Source organism: Topomyia yanbarensis, chromosome 3 (assembly GCF_030247195.1).
Source record: "Topomyia yanbarensis strain Yona2022 chromosome 3, ASM3024719v1, whole genome shotgun sequence".
NCBI lineage: Eukaryota > Metazoa > Arthropoda > Insecta > Diptera > Culicidae > Topomyia > Topomyia yanbarensis.
In genome coordinates this window covers 95,734,700-95,747,052 of record NC_080672.1, presented here as the reverse complement: position 1 = coordinate 95,747,052, position 12,353 = coordinate 95,734,700, and the positions used below count along the sequence as shown (strand labels likewise).

General features: G+C 41.2%; 1 protein-coding gene across 4 annotated transcripts in view; it reads right to left on the bottom strand.

The window, feature by feature from the left end:
* LOC131693204 (uncharacterized) overlaps nucleotides 1-10,424 on the bottom strand; it is a 422,811-nt gene extending 412,387 nt beyond the window's left edge. For all 4 annotated transcript variants that reach the window (XM_058980852.1, XM_058980851.1, XM_058980853.1 and 1 more), the window contains exon 1: nucleotides 9,760-10,424. The gene's annotated coding sequence lies outside the window, so the exon portion shown is untranslated. The remainder of the gene's footprint in view (nucleotides 1-9,759) is intronic.
* Nucleotides 10,425-12,353: the final 1,929 nt, after the last annotated feature.

The following is a 12,353-nucleotide window of genomic DNA, read 5'->3' as shown; positions in this document are numbered from 1 at the left end:
TTGCGTTTCGCTCGTCAGAATCCGACACTAACGTAGTGTCAAAGCTAGGCTAGCGCCGAATTGACGCTAGCTCCAAAAAACGAAAACACTCTTTGTGTTTCTGAGCAAACCCCTAGTCTTGCGTGATGTCTCGCAAGACTATACTACCATAGTATATTCCAATTAGTTACTAGTAAAGCCGAGAAAACGAAGTATTCGAGAAATTTGGAGATAATTTAGATTAGGTCGTGAGTATAATTGAGTATAGAGAGGCTCTCTTTATTTATTTTCTATTTCGATTATTAAGACATAACATCTATAACATTTTGCTCAAATTTTCCAATACATATCGAAAGACGAAGGTATTTCTAGAATATTATGCAAAGAGTTGAGTAGTAAATGTTGATACGACCGAGAAATGTACACAAGAGAAAAGAGAATCATTGTTAGTTACGATCTAATTTAAATTTTCACTAGAAATATGCGAAAAAAATTTCAGTTAAGAGCTTACAGTTACAGTTGTAAACGGCGTCAGTTCATGTCCAAATTCCCAAATATTTCGCATTCGAATTGCATTGACGTTAGGAGTTAGGCGTCTGTTATCTTTTCACAGTGCATTGGCTCTTATAATAGGAACAAAACAGGCTCTCCATGGGAGTTTACATTTGGCACAACCAAAGGTATTTCACGCCATTTTTGTTGCTACAATGTTACCACAATGTTACTTAGCCGATCCCAACAGAGAGTTTACCAGCGGCAGAATTTCTCCTCATACTGATGCCCGTTGAGAGAACCATTTACCACCCAGTTTTGTCGCGATTTACTCGGGTGTCGGATACGTTCGGTTCGCCGGTGTCGAGACAACCCACCATTGGTACTTCACGTGATCTACTTGATCCAGTCCTCGGCGTTGGAACGAGCCTGCTCATGGGAATGCCGATAACTCTAGTTTACAAGAAAAAGGAAGCTTCAAGAAAAAAGTATTTTTAGACTAATGTTGAGTCGTTCCAAATAGGTTGCTGTTTGTCAAATTGTAAGGACATTGGATCGTTGCAATTGGATTGAATTGATCAAAACGGTTTGCAGTTAACGAATTTGAACTCGTACAACTTGATTGATAAAGGCTAATTATTGCGTCTACGACAAGGTGAATTGTTAGCGGAAGAAAAACAATTACGGTAGAATTAGCTGTGGAATTTGCGTTTCGACTTCGTCTCATCAGAATCCGACACTAACTTGGTGACAAGGCTAAGCAAGTGCCGGATTGACGCTAGCTCTAAAAAACGAAAACACTATTTGTGTTTCCGAGCAAACCTCTAGTCTTGCGTGATGTCTCGCAAGACTATACTACCATAGTATATTCCATTTAGTAAAGCCGAGAAAACGAAGTATTCGAGAAATTTGGAGATAATTTAGATTAGATCGTAAGTATAATTAAGTATATAGAGGCTCTCTTTATTTATTTTTATTTTTTAATTTGTATTTGGTTTTAGTTTGAATATCTTGAAACTTATAAATAGCATAAACAATTCAAAGAAGGAAATTGATGCTTCTATCTATGCTGTATTAATCTCTAAAATATTACGAAACTCGGTTTACTATATTGCGAGTTTTTACTAAAAATGTAAACAAAAGTCGCTCTCACACGTGTCATAGGTGTGTATTGATGACAAAATTTGTATGGCGTGTCATAATCGTGCATGGAAAATTTTCCATAGAAAAAAATCATCAATTATTAACATTTATTCGTATGTTCGGCTTAATTTGGTCTAGAATCAATCGGTGAGATGCATTGTGATTTTATGGAAAAATTGTGATTTTGTGTTACAGTGTTCCCAAACAAGCTATATTTCCAGTGTAAAAATTAAACTGTGTTTTTTTCACAATTCATTTTTTTGTCTTTTAAATTATTATGCCACTGTGTTCCTAAGATATTTTACACAAAAAACATCTGAAATATCATTATAACTTCATCCAGTTCCTAGATAAAGTGACTTGAAACAAAAATCTTTCAATTTCTCATCACGTTTCTCGCTGTTTCAGTAATCATGCAGAATTTCAATATTCTGAAAACGCCACTTTGTAGAGATTTTTCAGGCAAATAATGTGGCATATATAACCTTTTTTAAAGGGGAGTGGGTTGACCTGGTGTCACGACAATTTTACCCGTTTCATCTAACTTCGTTTTTATTTTTATTTTTATTTTTTCGGTGACAAGGGAGGGCTAGTTTTACCGTTAAGCTACGTAATTACCAGGGAGTATTTAAAGGTTTGTGACGAAATGCTACGATGGGGAGGGGGTGTTAAAAATCACGCAAAAAATGCTACGTCATTTATGGATGATCCCTTATCTCCCGTCTGAATAAGCCATTTATCTCCTGTTTCCGTGAGCTATTTAAATTTGTCGCGATTTGCTCGGATAGTTAGTACCCGTCGGTGAATCAAGCCGATCCCGACAGAGAATTTATCAGTGGATGAATTTCTCCTCATACTGATGCCCACTGTATGCCCACTGTGAGAGCCATTTACCACCTAGTTTGGTCGCGATTTACTCGGGTGTCCGATGCTTCCGGTTCGCTGGCGCCCCGACGACCCACCGCTGATACTTCACGTGATCTACTCGATATAGTCCTCGGTGGTTGAACTAGCCTGCTTACTTGCCGGTAGGTTGATGAGGTCTACCCAGCGATTCTGGGTAGATCGTGTTATACGGTATACTGGAGCCTTGACGACCCGTTTCCGGTGCATCGACGCGAACGATCTGACCGGCGGTAGATCTGACCTACTCCACGAGGCGATTACCCACTACGATTATTCTGTGGAAGGTATTATCTGGGCCACCCAGCCCTGCTGATATCAAATATTGCGCTTTGCATTGAGCCGAACGGTGGGCTCAGGCAGTCAAATACCGCATGCTACAGTTTCTCTTCAATGTCTGTGCGCTCCGGACGGAAAGGTCGCTCTTGCCATCTTTTTATTAACATATTCGAGGTTACTATTAAAATTCAGTCGGACGTCGATTATCCCGCAATAGCTTGACCTGATGGTTCGAGTCGATGATATAATCTCCGACAGGGATTTTTTCCTGTTACATTGCCTTTCAATTCCCAATAACCTCTGTTTTACGATGGTCTATCGCAAGATTTTTCTTCCGTATCCAGTTTTTCATATAGAATCTATCGCCTTTGTGGCGAGTGGCTTCACCTCTTCTAGTGATTCCCCAACAATTTTCCCGGCCCTGTCAAAGCACAGCTTCAATACTCCATCGTACATCGCATTCAATAGCGTCGGGACGAAAAAAGAGCCAACGAAAGAACCCTGGGAATGCCCATCGTAATTGTTAATATTTTATCTCTGTTGTTTGTCTCGTTGATCAGTGTTCGGTTCTTCAAAATCCTGCAGAGGTGTGTACTCAGAAACCGTCATATTGTGCAGCGAATGGGCGATTACTTCCCAGCTGTTGAAAACATTTTGCACGTGCCTGCCTTTCCCAAAGCCGAACTGCATGTTGGACCGGCCGTCCACACTCACTATGTCCTTGGTAAAGCTGTTAAGAGTTATTCTATCCAACATTTTTTCGACCAAATCCAACAGTCATATTTGCGTATACGGCATATAAAATCTACTGGAGGAGTTGCCGGCTTCGACTGCAACGTCAGCTTCTGTCGTTTCCTATCATCGGGGAAGCTGCCTTCATCGATGCATTTCTGCAGTGTAGTCCTGAACAAATTAGGTTTCTCTTGTATCACTGTTTTCAGTACCAGGTTTGGTATTCCGTCTGGTTTGGGGCCTTTTTCACTTTCATGGCTTTCGCCGCTTCGATTAACTCTTCGTAAGTTATTCGGTATTCTTCTCCATAATTGTTTTCATCACTGTATGAATGGAAGCAACCGAATCATTGGTTCATGCTGCGGAAACAGCCCTTCGATTATAATCTTCATCTTCTCTGGACATCTTTCATCTAGTTCAGCTGGACCTTTCATTTTCGCCATGGCCACTCTGTAGTCGTCACTCCGAGGATTCAGTATTCCCGTTTTTTGGCAAAGCTCCCCAAGCCAGGAATTCTTACTTTGCTAGATTGATTTGTTGAGGGCGGTTCTTGTAGCTCTGTGCCGCAAGTTTCCTTCCTATCTTTCGGCGTTCCCCTCTTCTCCAGGCTCGGAAGCAACTTACATGTAGATTGGAATTCCTCGGCATGGTCGCATCGCACCTGCCGTCAACTCGTCCGCACTTATGTTCAAGAGGATGACCTAATCTAAGTGCTTCGACGAACACGTCCTTGTCGAAGATCGACGATTTGCGCTTCTGCACGTTTATCTACCTCCCACGTGATTTAAACTGTGTTCTGTTACCGATGTTGTACCGGATCGCTGGATGATTGCAGTGGGTATACTCCTCGCCTACTCATCAGAGAAAGTGACATCGATCCGGCCCTTCCTGCGACAAGTGCTGATGGTACCTTCTTTAGCAAGATCCACATTTAGCTTTGATTACTGATGGTGAATCAAAGTACTTTTAAATACGGTGTCTACCCAGACAATTCCGTAAGTCCCATGTTCTGGGAATATTCCAGAATTAAAGTCGATTTCCATAAACTTTGTCTCAAATGAAAGGTTTAATATCCTCAACGACTGTTGGTGAAGTTTGTATGAATCGGAAATACGGTTGTAATATTACGATCCAATATGAAATCTTTCAGCCAACCTAATGCAACAACCCCACACAAATCGCCACTGTTTCGATTTGAAATCAGATTGGTTTCTTGTCGAAATACATTTCGAATTCAACACACGATATCGATAGTTACGTTAAAAGTGGGATCGATTCAGAAATCAATCTATGTTAGGCTGAGAGTCTGTGGTATTATGGGGATTATAGAGTTCCGTACAGAGGAATACGCAACACTGCATAAAATGATGCCTACTTCTTTGTTCCTGGCCCCCACAGTTTTTGTTGTAACTTTGAGTGACTTCAACCAAGTTACACAATAAATTCTCGCCTACTTTTTGAAATGGACCTATGTGCAAAAGAGAGCCTCTCTTTGTTTACATTCTCTTTCGATTATCACGGCTTTACCGTTAATCTTTCCAATAATGTTCCAGTACATATTGGAAGAGCATCATTTCGACTAGCATATTATGCAAAGAGTTAAGCAGCAAACGCAGGTGCGACCGTGTTATTTGCGGAAGAGAAAGTAAACAAAGAGAGGCTCTCATTTGCACATAGGACCTTTTCAATAAGTTTTCTTGAATTCATAGGAACTTCATGGAAAGCTTCATACGGAATGTATGGAAAACTTTCGAGGCTTACTGCACTTTATTTGTAATACTTTTCCATGTAATTTATTGCACATCGTGAAAAAAAGTAAAATAAACTGAATAAAGTGTCTTGTTCAGTCGAATAAAATATTTTGCCACAACATCATTTTCATTGCATATAATAGCAAAACTTGAACTGAATATTAGGAAATCGTTGTAAGACGGATGGGACATTTATTTAGCAGACTGTACATCAACACCGGTATGCTGACAAGATAAGTACCAGAAACTGAGAGAGGATGAATTGATAACTATTGCTAGGGTTGCCACCTCTGGCGAGGTGTTGACGGAGATTTTAAACGACGTGGGAGTAGGCTTCAAGAGAAACATGAGCATACGCTAAAACCATACAACAATTAAATCAAAGCGTTGTTGGACATTTAGGAACACACGAATCGTTTTTCATTACATGGTGAGGTAAAAAGTGACAACTATTTCTCTGAACCTCGTCAGGATATTAAATGAGCACTGGTTGGAAGATTACCGAAATATCATTTCATCACGTTTGTGTGCAATGTTGTCGATTTATTTTGGTGTAAAGTGTAATTTTTGCTACTAACCGCAAAAAATTCAAAAGCACCAGTCCCTCTCGCGGTGGAGGATAAGGTTAATGACAATTGCTCTCGTCTACAGAGAAGAAGAGTGAACCAATCGTAGCAGAATAGCGTAGTTGAAATTAGGTTGGTTTTGCATTCACGTTTCTTGTTTTTCGTGTTAAATTCGAAACACTTGGTAGATGTATCTTGGCAAGAGATGGTACCCAATTAAACCTATTCCGGAATCGGTTCGGAAATCTAAATGGAGTCAGTATGGACTCCAACTCAAATTCAACAACCGAAAACCAAATCGGTTTCGGAATCGGTTGTTGCATTTGAGCTGGAATCCATACTGATTTCATTCGAATTCCGAATGGTTTGACCTGGTAAAAGAACTAGACCCGGAAAAATTTATGTAAAGCTGGGAGGTCCGTAGATCTCTTCCAAAAACCGGTGTCTCCGGGTCAAACCCGGAGGGGTGGCAACCCTACATATTGCCCAGATTCCCTTTAGAGTATATTGTTTACATCCGCTCAGTGGTGCAGTTGTCAGTAAGATTCCGGTCGAGATGGAAAAAAATCGGCAAACTGTTCGCGAACGGACTTGCTTCGCCCACATGCAAAACCTCGAAATCCTAGATTATCGCAGCGCCCCTTGTGGAAACTTATGAATGGTATAAAATTCGACCGTTTCAAGGGTCCTTCAAAGGTTCCAGGAACGGATGACAGTAGATCACAAGCCAGGAACTGCGCAAAAACCGGGATAGCGCGCAGAAAACCGACAGCACTCAGATTTCTTATTTTTATAAAAAACCGAACATTTCGATGCGGATCTCGGCCAAAGGTTCAGGGGGCCATTCTTGCTGGAAAACGTACAAGGAGCAGAATCTCCCAAATCAATACGAACGCCAGTAGGGTTGCAAAAACGCGCGCCCCGAAAATTTACACGACGCTGCTATCAAATACTGGTACTGCGTCATTGTCGATGTAAAGCAGTTGCCGATACAGAAATATTTCACAAGGACAAGTTTGCTATAAGTGACCGTTTCAAACAGTAGAATCGATTGAATTCTATTTGGCCATGATGAAATGTGAAATTCGGAAGAACAGTTCGAAAGATACTTCGCTGGCATCCTGCTTTCCCTCATTACTCCAGTTATCAGGGTACGAGCTAGCATATGGTAACTAGTAAGCACGCTGTAGTCGTTAGACTGTGAGAATCTTCAAGGTATGGATCTTGTTTTCAGCACGTGAGTTCGAGTTCACCTCTTGTTCCATGACATGTGTGCTAGCTGCTGACGGTAGATCTTGATCAGCATGTCGATTACCTTTTCTTTCCATACGTAGCAACACGTGTTTATCCAGGACATCATGCGACATATCTGTCATTCAGTAGTTGGTACATATCTTCATACGACAAGCTTCACTTCTTCATTGGCATTTCGTCTGTGAGTTCGTCTGCTTACGGCGATCTCAAAAGATACACTTCTGCTGTCATACCCAGGGCAGTATTGTCATCGGTATATTTTTTAAGTTCTTCGCTTTTAAAGTTATGAGAATCACTTTGAGTTGTATGTCTCCTGGGTTTCTTATACGAGACGGTAGACACACGCTACCGTACGAAGTAGTACCTTCTAATGAGAAAGCTATAGTAGATCCACGATTTTAGCTCATATCTTGATGTGGAAGATTATACCTTACTCAGCCCAGAAAGTAAGGGCCTCGTTCCGATGAACACTTCGATCCACTTCGTCATCGCATCAGCTAAACTGACCTAGGTCGGAATCAAGCCTCACTCTCCTAGCCTAGCTTCGAAAGGTGGAAAACTTCTCCAATTGCGTTTACTGTCGCTGGTTCTTTCAAATTTACGACAGAACAGTGTTCGAATCGCCGTATCGTTGCGTCCAAAGAAAACATTTTATGAAGGCACTCGCTAGTCTAGCTCGATCTTTGATATGAAGTCTAGCAGGTTCATATCAAAGATCGAGATTGTTCAATGGTACAATATCTTATCTTGATGTACCAGTGAAAACAGCTGCCTCTTGTCGCTTGTCTCAACCCGTAGCACAGAATACTGTAATCCAAGACATACCCACCTAGGGAAGAATATCGTGGATTACGGATATTCTACCTCCGGGGACCTCGAAATCTACTGGTTCCACTTCTCAGTACATTCTTCAGAAATTTATGATCATAGTTATTTCCACTCTATCACAGATCCAGGATAAACATTTTGCTAATCAACCCTGGTAGCTAGTGGGAGGAATGCTTCGGAGCTCTACAGCCGTTGGTTAGTTCAAAGCTGCCTTTGAAATGAACGTAACCAACCTGGATTTCGTTCACTTTATCACTTCCTTTATGGTGTAAGCACTGTCAAAGTGGTCATCGACAATTTTGTCCACAAGAGCAATCTGGTAGAGTCGAATGTCACTATATCCATCACAAAAACCTCACTCACGAAATCGACAGAATAAATTCGGCAGCTAGATTAAGGTATATGGACTATTCAGCAGCTGTAAATCTAGCTATAGACACATAACATTGTTTTACCGGTCAAGATCCCCCTCGGACGCTTCTCTAATCACCGCGGACGTTCCATCACCGTAGGATTGCCGTTGTGGAAGCTTGGTTGTGCTTTTTTCCATGGTAGAACCGTTGCGAAGCGATCGGTTAACATCGCAGTCGTACTCTTTAAGATTGGGTTTGATCTGTTGTCTTTTAACGCTTCCTGATGCGCAGATTTTGAAGCATACGTAGGCACGTTGTCTTTCCAATAGGCTAAACTATTTTTATTTTCTGGACTTCCATTTGCCCATTAGTCAATTTTCAGAGCTTTATCAGACTCATTGCTTCATAACTAACAGTTAACAGTGAATCCCAAATCCCTGCGTTCGGAGTGTCCACGAGAGTAGGGTTGCCTCTTGGTATAGTCATACTGGTCTCAAGCCAGTCACATCTTCCAGCCGTTACCAGAAATGACATTAATCTCAGTATCATTGCTTCTTTGTGGTGTACGATTTCTTCGTTCAGTCTTTAAATCTACGTACTTTATATCCTTTCGGTTAATATCAAATAGAGGTCTTTCAATGCATGCTCAAATGCTACATTCTCTATCCAGCACCTTAAATACTGTTATATGTTGCAAAAATCGCTATCAGCTTGTTTGTTTCGATATTCTCAGCCAGCGGAGACATTGTTCTCGATCCTTATTCATGGACATTTAATCAACTATGATAGATTAATCGAATAATATCTGAGTACCTTAATTATCACGATTACTCTGGGTTATAGTACCAGTAATATAGTACCAATAGTGGCAGATCTTTGTCTAAAAGTTGTCGCAATAAGCCACCGATGGCTTTTTCTATTGCAGAAGCCAAGTACACAAGTTTTTCAGTTGCATCACAGGAGACACTATGGCAGTGCGTTTTATGTGATCAAGTGGCAATTTATTGTAAACTGTACAATATGTGTATAAGTAGATTTTAGCAAACTAAATTTAGCAAAACTCATGTCGCCTTTAATTTCAGTTCCAACTTTTACCAACATGCACATCGTTGCGATGGAAATATAGAGTACAGATAGATCTACTTTCATCTGCCTCCAAAGCAGTTTACTCTGGTGTTGCGCGCAAACATGCGGATGAATGAGAATATTTCGAAATAAACGAACGAATCCTGGCAATTGCACCAAGTTTCTATTCCCTGAACATTCCTTTTCTTCTTGGAACATCGACATCAAACGGTAATCCACTATGATTGGAATATTCCGTCTTGTTCACATTTTAAACATTTCTCTTAACCTGGTTATAACAGTGGAAAACAACCAATCTGGACAAAAAATGTATATGCTACTGTGAAAAGGAGCCTGAACATTATCACCCAAGCAAGTCCATCTTCACACACTATACCCTTCTCCAATACTCACTTCCGGCACCTATACTCTTTGCGACCTTGCTGTAGTAGGCTAATTTCACGGTTTCCCCACTACTTGTTTCGATCAAACAATTAGAGCCGAAACACGACTGCAAAAAAACAAAATAATCACCAGCCACAACACACACGCCTTTTTCAGCGGCGACAGGAATTTTCCACTCTTCACAAACGGACACCTTGTGCCCTCTTCTTCTATCTTGTTTTCCGTTCTGGGTTAAATTACAACCACCACACTCGATGTGTGGTAATAATCTACACTCTGAAGACGCTAACGACAACGACGACCAAGACTACAACGACAGCGGCGACGACGACGACGGCAAGAGATATCGAGAGCAATTGACGCCAGCACACGTTTGCTGCGCCGCGAACACCACACGTCCTTCTTCCTGTCACGTAATTGGTGCCCGGCTCACATCGCGACCAGCATCCTTTCTAGAATTCAGCCACTATCGCCTTTTCTGCTGCACTCACTGACGTATGATGCCAGCACACAGTACTGCTTCCAATATCAGCTACTGGAAGCTGCCACTGGATTTGATCTTCTGCAATGAGCAGGCACACACCTTGTTGTTCAATTTTGCTACACAACAAAGCACACAGTGAAAAAAACAGTCTACCCGGATTCAACACGACGCACGTCCGACCGCCACGAGTTCTCGACACAGAGTGAGATTCTCGAAACCGATTCGCTCCGAAAGGCCGACCGACCAACGAGCGTCTTCTTCTGCTGCTGCTCCGTGTGGCTGTATGTGTCCCGCATGTACAGAACGTACAGAATGGATGGATCCCGTATAAATCAGTGTGGCATATTGTGTGTGAATGTCATCATCAATGAAAACGATTCATTCACCGACACACCCATGCGGGACTTGCAAAACACGCGTTTGTTTACCGGCTTTTGGTCGGTTCCACATGCTGCTGCCTCTGTCAGAGTGGTCGTGAAATGTTTTGTTTGTTTTTTTTCGGTCAACAGCTGTGTGGAGGCGACGTTGTTTTAATGATTGCCGCTTGACTTTGTAGGGTTTCGAGAAGAGCAGGCTTCTTAGCGGTGCGAGAGGTTGAGGAGAAAAACGTTGTACACTTACTAACCCTTAAAGGCGCAAAGCAATTTTTTTCATGTTATTCATGTTAAGTTCCATTTTTCAAATTGGGTATTTATAGATTTTCTATTTATTTATTCAAATTATTAAATTTAATACCTAGAGCTTTTTACACTGGAGTTTCTTTTTTCTCGTAAAAAACACATTTTTAAAAATTAAGTTTGATTTTTGTGATTCGAATTCAACTCTCACTAGCACACTCTTCACACAGCACATGTGAATGCCTATAGAAACTAACTTGTCCCGAGTGATGTCCCGGGAAGAAAATACAGAAGCTCTGTGTCCACTGGAAAACAGACAGAGAAAGAATGACCGGAACGGTGAGAATGAAGAAACGGTGAAAATTATCCTTTTTATTGGAAACACCGAGAAAAGATATATCCTCAAGCAGGAATCGAACCTGCGATCTCCAAGGCTCTAGTTGAGCGCAGTCCACTGGACCTAAAAGTAGATAACGAGAGAGATTTGTCCCGATCGTTGAGAGGGAGATGTGACGATCTGCTTATAGGAGACATTGGGGGTCGACAGGTCAATTGGGAGGAATTGGAGGCTGCAGCGGTAATCACAATACAATTGGGAATATGTGATAACATCATCACAGTTCCTCGATGGCGGAGTGGTTAACACATCCAACCAGAGACTGGAGATCGCAGATTCGATTCCTGCTTGAGGACATATCTTTTATCGGTGTTTCCAATAAAAAGGTGAATTTTCACCGTTTCTTCATTCTCGCCATTCCGGTCATTTTTTCTCTGTCTTTTTTCCAGTGGACACGTTCATAAAAATCCTTAAGAAGTTCTGGTTTACTGACGAGAAAGCGAAAACGAACTCTTGTCTTTTGGCTGGGACACCAAACGTCTGTCATTATGCAATATTAATTTATAAAAGGGAGAATTGGATTGAACCAATTTGCGCATAAAGGGCACCTAACCTAACTTAAATTAAGTTTGATTTTTGTGTTTTGAATTTATCTCGTCATTTTTTTGCAATTTGTTGCGGCGATATAGTACAATGCTAGTAGACTGAAGTTTTTTACACAGTTTATTTTGAAGCGGGTATTCGAACAAAGGTGGTTGTTACGCGATTAATCAAAAATCCTCGTTAATTTGAAACCGAGTTAATTTTCAAATCCGCATAAAAAATCCTCGTTTATTTAATAAAAGAATGATTGCTTCCTCATAAAGCTGCTCAAACTAAGAATGGCGAGTTAAACGAAAGCAATTGTGTGATAAAATCACCCCAGAGGCTTGATTCGAACCTGCAATCCTTGGGACTCCGACCCAATGCACCAACCCTTTTATTCTGGTTGCAGTTGAAAATCGAAAAATTGACTGCGCCATTCGTTTTTTTCCTATTTGCAGAGTGGGCAACTAAAGCGCATCTTGTGTACATGTTAGAGAATCAACTTGCGCATCATCTACACCAGTTGCGCTTTAGCTTGGCACGCTGAAAATATGAGAAAAATCGAAAGGCGCGAGTTCAC